This window comes from Lytechinus pictus, chromosome 10 (assembly GCF_037042905.1).
Source record: "Lytechinus pictus isolate F3 Inbred chromosome 10, Lp3.0, whole genome shotgun sequence".
Taxonomy (NCBI): domain Eukaryota; kingdom Metazoa; phylum Echinodermata; class Echinoidea; order Temnopleuroida; family Toxopneustidae; genus Lytechinus; species Lytechinus pictus.
The window spans coordinates 19,551,043-19,558,214 of record NC_087254.1 but is presented as its reverse complement, the minus strand read 5'-3'; positions in this window follow the sequence as shown (position 1 = coordinate 19,558,214).

Sequence of the window (7,172 nt, the reverse complement as noted above, 5' to 3'; positions counted from 1 at the left end):
AAGTGCTGAATTTTTGTTTGACTTAGGGGGCGCAGAATTCATGTTCGACATACGGGGCACTGGATTGATGTTCGACATAGCGGGCGTAAAATTGATGTTAGACATGGGAGGGGGGGGGGGCGCCAATTTGATGTTCTACTTAGGGGCATCGAATGGATATTCCATCTAGGGGACGTCAAACTAATGTTCGACATAGAGGGCACCAAATTCGTGTTCGACATTGGGGTTGCCGAATTGATGTTCGACATAGGGGGCCGAACTGTTAAATCTAAGGGGGCGCCAAATTGATGTTCGACATAGGGGTGCAGAATGGATGTTCGATCTAGGGGGGATGTCAAATTCATGTTCGGCATAGGGGATGCCGAATCGATGTTCAACATAGGAGGGTGCGAATTTATTTTCGACATAGGGGAGGGCGCAGAATTGATATTCGACATAGAGGGGTGCCAAATTGATATTTGACATAGGGGAGGGCGCAGAATTTATATTCGACAAAGGGGGCGCCGAATTGATATTCGTCATAGAGGAACGCCGAATTGTTGTTAAACCTAGAGCGGGCGCCGAATTGATGTTATAACTAGGGGCGCTGAATTGATGTTCAATCTAGGGGCGTTTAATTGATATTCTACCTAGGGGCGCCGATTCGATGTTCAACCTAGAGAGGGGGGGGGGGGCTGCCAAAGTGATGCTCTACTTAGGATCGCCAAATTTATGGTGACCGGGAGCCGCCGAATTAATGTTCGACCTGGGGGCGCCGAATTGATGTCCAATCTTTAATGGGGGCCAATTTTATATTCGACCATGGACGCCTAAATCCTCGAATAGCCTTGTTATAGTGAGATACATATCCTGCCCAAAAGGATTAAATGCGACTTTAAATATCCTGTTTTTACGATCATATAGGAATCATCTTGATTAAAAAAAGTGCCGAATAAAAAATTCAATTCGCGATACAAACATTTGATTAGTACGTTACATATCTTCTCCATGGATCCCACGTACATAAGTCCTTAAAACGATTTTTCCTGTCAGTATACACAGGAGGATCCAGAGGGCAAAGCGGCCGCCCCTCTCCCCTTATGAGAGAGAGAGAAATAACAATTAGAAAAGGAATCAGAGCTTGAAATAGCCCTTCTCCAGTCAGTATATAATTTCACGTTTCATTTCAATTATTTGATCAGATACCCATTGTCTTCATGGTTACAAAAAGCACTTAGAATGTAAAAAAAAAAAACCATTTTTATTCGGAAAATGAAAAATTTCAGCTCACGCTTCGCGCTCGCATCAGTTGCATAGTTAGATACCTATTCTGCTTTGATTTTCCGATCTGAAAACTGGGCACTAGGCGCATATTTCTTTAAAGAAATCTGAACAGGAGTGAGCGAAGGAAACGAGGTCGTCATAAGGGGATGTATTAATGGCGTACAGATGGGGGGGGGGGGGCTCTTGCTCCCAAAAAATTTCACGACCAAGAAAAATAAGAGAAAAGGAAACAGAAGGGTGAAATATGACACCATATTTTTGAATTTTGTATCAAAATCTATTACAAAATTTGATTTTTGTGAATAGAAATGTCGAAATTTGCTCGCTAGCAAATTTTTGTAATTTTTATGAGATACGCCTTATCTAGACCCTTTAAAATTGTTGGCTCATTACGCAACTGGAATATATAATTTAGGTGCAAGTTTAAGTCTTTCCTTGGGCATTCGCCACTGGGATATGTATTTTGTAGTGATCTGAATTACAGGTGCAAGTTAATACCTTGGTCACATTTGTTCTACGGCGGCCGTACGGCGAGTCGAGAACAGCCGTTTTAACATTTTTTTGTCCAACTATATATAGGTGGTTTGACTTAAAATCAATAAAAAGGCTATTTTCGACTCGCCGTACGGCCGCCGTAGTGCAAATGTGACCAAGGTATAACTCTTGCCTTGGGCATAGAGCCTGAAGTGAATGATAGAAAGTTATGTACAATACAGGTCAGCCTGTATTGTATGCCTGCACCAGGCCAGGTGTTTAATGAATAGATGAATAACAATTCACAAAGCTAAATGCTGAAAATTTGATCAAAATTGGATAACAAATAACGGAGTTTATGAATTTTAAAGATTTGCATTATTCCGGTGAAAAAGTTCTAGGCATGTCTTTATGAATATTCATTAGGTGGGCTAATGATGTCATATCCCCACTTGTTCTTTTGTATTTTGTCATATAAATTAGGTTTAGTCAAAAATTTTCTACCAAGAACTCAAACAATTGGATTGACAACTGCATTAATTATTTATTGCCGCAACTTCTTTCATCATAATGGAGACACACCATTTACACATGCAGGAAAAATTTAAACATTATTATTTCATGTAATAACATTAGAAAAAGGACAGTGAGGATGTGCCATCATCAGCCCACCTAATGAATATTCATGACGATGTGCATATAATTGTTTTCACAAAAATATTGATAAAATTTAAAATCCAATAACTTTGTTATTTGTTCTCCGATTTTGACAAAGTTTTCAGCATTTTGCTCTGTGAATTTTACTCTATTTATTTAGATATAATATTTTTAGCCCGGACCATCCCTTTAAGAGAGTAGATACACATGTACCACGCAACCTGGCACTTGACTCTTCAACCTTGTACATGTAGTTGTATGTGAACTCGGTTTTTGTGAAGTCTGAAGACTATTGTAGTTAAAAACGGAACTGAGATATGGAGGAGGTGATAATAAAGTGATTTATAATGTGATTTACTTTCTCTATACCTGCGCCATTATTTTGTGCCCTGTTTATTTCAATTTTATAGTGAAAATTAAAATTTTAATGCACAAATTTCTTGTAAGATAATCGAGGTATTCCTACTTTTTAAGGGGAAGCCAATTACCCCCCCCCCACCAGTGCTGGAGGCAGCCATGGAGGTGATCCCACATCTACGTAACATTTTCATAAGATAAGATACAATACCTTGATCTTTATTAAAAAATAACGTGCTTAGAATGTCCAGTTGTTAGGTCATAATATAAAAAATTTCAGTTCGCTCTTCGCGCTCGCATTGTTTCATTAGATACCCAATATATTAATTGAAAGAATGCAAAATCCAGACCGGTATGTGGTATTTGAGTTTATTTCAAGAAAACCAACAGCCTCGCTGTGGAATACAAATGATAAAAATATATCGAAAATACATATTGATTAAAAAAAAAATCAAATTTTCAACAAAATGCCATATATTATTCCTTCACTCGTGAGGTTTGAGCAAATGTGTATCTTCTAAAATGTAACCAGTAATCAAATTGCAGTATGAATATAACGATTTAAATAATCCCTGGAGATATTGCACAATACCAAGACATGCTTTATTGTAATAAAACAAATGTGAATAAAAAATATATAAAAATTCCCGTAGCTGTTCTCCAGGCCTACAAGTAATAATATCCTTATTTTGCAACTCATTTGTTGGGCTAAATAGGAGTAAAATGGGCAATATACTACAATGAATATCATGGACCAGATCTGATGGTATTATCGGAAATATGTTCAACAATTATAAAAATAATCACATCAACATAAACCAGTAAAAGCTTAACTTGTGTTCATGTATGCTACCCAATCAATATTAGATAATGCACGGGGAAAATATAACAATTGCAAAGTCTGAACTTAAGAGGCATAAATGTCAGTTTACATGATAAAATTGACCAAAATTCCACGGGCATCATTAATTATTGAGCAATAATAAAACACATTATCATGCGAAGTTAAAAAATATACCAGTAATATCATGAAATAACAACCATCAACTCACTTGATTGCACACTGGTAAGACAACCTGCTCCCTCAAAATTTCAATCGCTTCCGTCCCTTTCCCGCCTGAAAAGAAAGCCTCCTATTGGGGGTACATAATTGAAACCCCAAATTGACTATTGAATGGTCAATTACACTGGTCAGTCCAGTCAAGTATATAGAGGGATGCTTGAATGCATCCATGAAGGAATTTTGAACAAAAGCCATTGTTCACTAAGCCAGTTCTACGAGTCTGTCTGCAAGACCATTTTTTTTTCATTCATTTATTTATTTGTTTATTTATATATATATTTATTCACTAAAACATATTTATACAGGATGAAAAGCTCAGATTGACTGTTTTCAGCATGAACCTGTTAACATAAAATAACAATATATATGCACATAAAAGATAGAGTAACTTAGGTTTAAGCTATACAAATAACTATACAAATAATGAATTCAATACATTACAGAAAAATCACTAATTCATAATTTGTTCAATATAACATAATAAATATTTGAGGAATCGGTGAAATGAGAAAGTTATCATAAACAACACAATTACAGTATAATATAAATTAAAGTACATGATATCATGATTGACACATTAAATAATTCAGCAAAATTTATGAAGGAAATTGGTTAAATTTGAACGTTGAATCATAAAATATTGGATAATGATATTGCATTAAAGTGGAAATCCGGGAATATAATTAGCATTGAGTATAATACAATGGATTTAAATATAAATTTTACAAACTTTATATACCAATAAGTGTATATAGCCAATTTCACATTACAACATTATGATTGTAAAAAGTGCCCAGAATATCCAGCTTTCATGTCGCAAAATGAAAAAAATCAGCTCGGGCTCCGCGCTAGAATAAAATATTTTCTTTTGATACACCCATCCTGTTCAAGGTTACATTGCATCGAATATCCTGGGTTCTTTTCTAAATCTATACAAAAAAAACATCTGTTCGCGCTCCGCGCTCTAAAACTGTGTTCTTTATTAAAAACATGCTTAAACCGTTTTCAGGAAGAAATCACAATTATTTAGACTCGCGCAAAATACTCAGAATCTACGCCTTCCCGAAGGAGTATCACAATTTTGTGCTCGCATAAATCATTTGATTACATACCCATATTGTTCATGATTGCATAAAGTGCATGCTTAGAATATCCAGTTTTCATAACGGAAAATGAAAAAAAAAATGGCTCACGCTTCGCGCTCGCATTATTTGGTGAGATAGCATGCTTAGAATGTCCAGTTTTCATGTCTAAAAATCCAAAGATTTCAGCTCGCGCTTCGTACTCGCATCAATTGTTTAGACATATATACCCATCCTGTTCACGCATGGTTACATTGTCCTGTTTTAGGTCTAAATCTAAGTTTGAAAATCGGCTCGCACTTGGCCCTCTAATGCCATGTTCTTATTTAAAAAGTGCTTGAACTGTCCAGTTTTTAGGTACGAGTATAACAAAAATCAGCTCGCTCTTAGCGCTCGCATTAACTCTTTGATTAGATACCCATCCTATGATTGCAAAAAGTTGTTAACCTGTCCAATTTTCAATCAAAATCTAAACAATTTTCAGCTCGCGCTTCGCGCTCGCATTATTTGATTGGTGAGATATATATATATTCTATTCATGAGTCAAACAGTCATTAATATGTCTCTTTTCAGTATATTAATAAATTCAGCTTGTGCTTCGGCGCTTGCATGTTTAGTTAGAAAAACATATTGTTTACGAAGACAAAAAGTGCTTAGAATATCATGGTTTCCTTTCGGGAAAATTCAGTTCGTTCTCGCATCAATAAAATAGGCCTACATACCCATCCTATTCATGGTTAAAAAGGTGCTTAGAATCTCCAGTTTATGTCGAGATGTTAAAAAATTTCAGCTCGCGCTTCGCTCGTACTATTTGATTGGTGAGATATGTATTCTATTCATGAGTCACTGCAACGGGTGCTTTTGCAGGTCAGTATATTCAAAATATAATCTCGCACTTCTTGATCGCATTAAGATAGATACGCATCTTGTTCATGATTACAAAAAAAAAATGCCCAGAATATTAAATTTTCAGGTCTAAATACATAAAAGACATGAATAACAAAAACTGCACTCGAAAGATATATTCAGACCTCACGAGAAACCTTATTGTTTTTTTAGCAAGAGTAAAGATAAAATGAACTTATACATGTAACTGCTCTCTTAAATTAGGACAAACCCAAGATTAAAATATTAATAAAAAAGCACGAAAATTAGATTTTGGCGGCCGATCGGGAGAAAATGTGAATGGAAATATTTTTCCGCCCCCTCCTAATGATGAAAGCTGGATTTGCCCCTAGGTATGGCGAAATAAAATGTGACTGATGAGAAAGTGGAATACTTCCAAGACTCATGGTTGTCGGACGTCGGTAATCGGTACCAAAATTTGTTGGAAATCAAGGACCTCCACCCCCCTTCCCCAGTGGAAAAAGCCTAGCGACGCCCCTGCTTGCATTATTTATCTAGGCCTTGTGAGATACCTCGTCGTGTATTTGAGAATCTAAGATTTTCTGAAACTTCGTTCTGTAGGACTATCCCCAAAACAAATTTATCTTGGTTCCCCTACAAAAGTTCAACATGTTCAAGCCCCCCCCCCCTCCGCTGAATAAACCCTAACTACGCCACTGATGAGGAGATTGAGCCAATTACCGAGGAGATTGCATCATTTCCAAGAGGTAATCAATACTATTCCTGAAGGATATTAAAAAACGACTAGTAAAGAAATTACAGCTCCCGTTCTTATAACTTTAGTAGGGCCTATACTTTAAAAAAAAGGAATTTAATCGAAATTGAAACCCCAAAGTGCTTAAAATTCTATGCTTTATGGTAGTTAAGTAAATTAAACAGAAAAACGCTGGCGCTTCGCGCTCGCAATTATTCTTTTTAAATTAGATTATCTTTTATGTGATTATGGAATGATACGTCTGCCTCGCGGCTAGGGGGGGGGGGCGCCATTATCGAAAAGTACACAAGGGCGACAAAATCAGGTCGGCCCCCCGGGTGTAAAATCCTTGATACACGCCTGATACCCCCCCCCCCTTTGTTTCAGTTTTGTCAATGTAGGTCTATATACTCAGGGGCCGCGGAAGCGGAGGGGGCTGAAGCCCCCCACTTCTTTCCAAAACCGTGTACAAAAACGTAAAAATGACCATAGGATTATGATTTTTTGAAAACCGTTCCGCGGCCCCTGATACTTACAACCACTTGTCTTGAATGTCCATCAATCACTACACATAAGTATACCACCGATCTATTTCAAAATATCTTTCATCTTGTACAGATGTCACATGATTGAACGATATATACATTCTGTACATTATACAGGTACCAACTTAAAA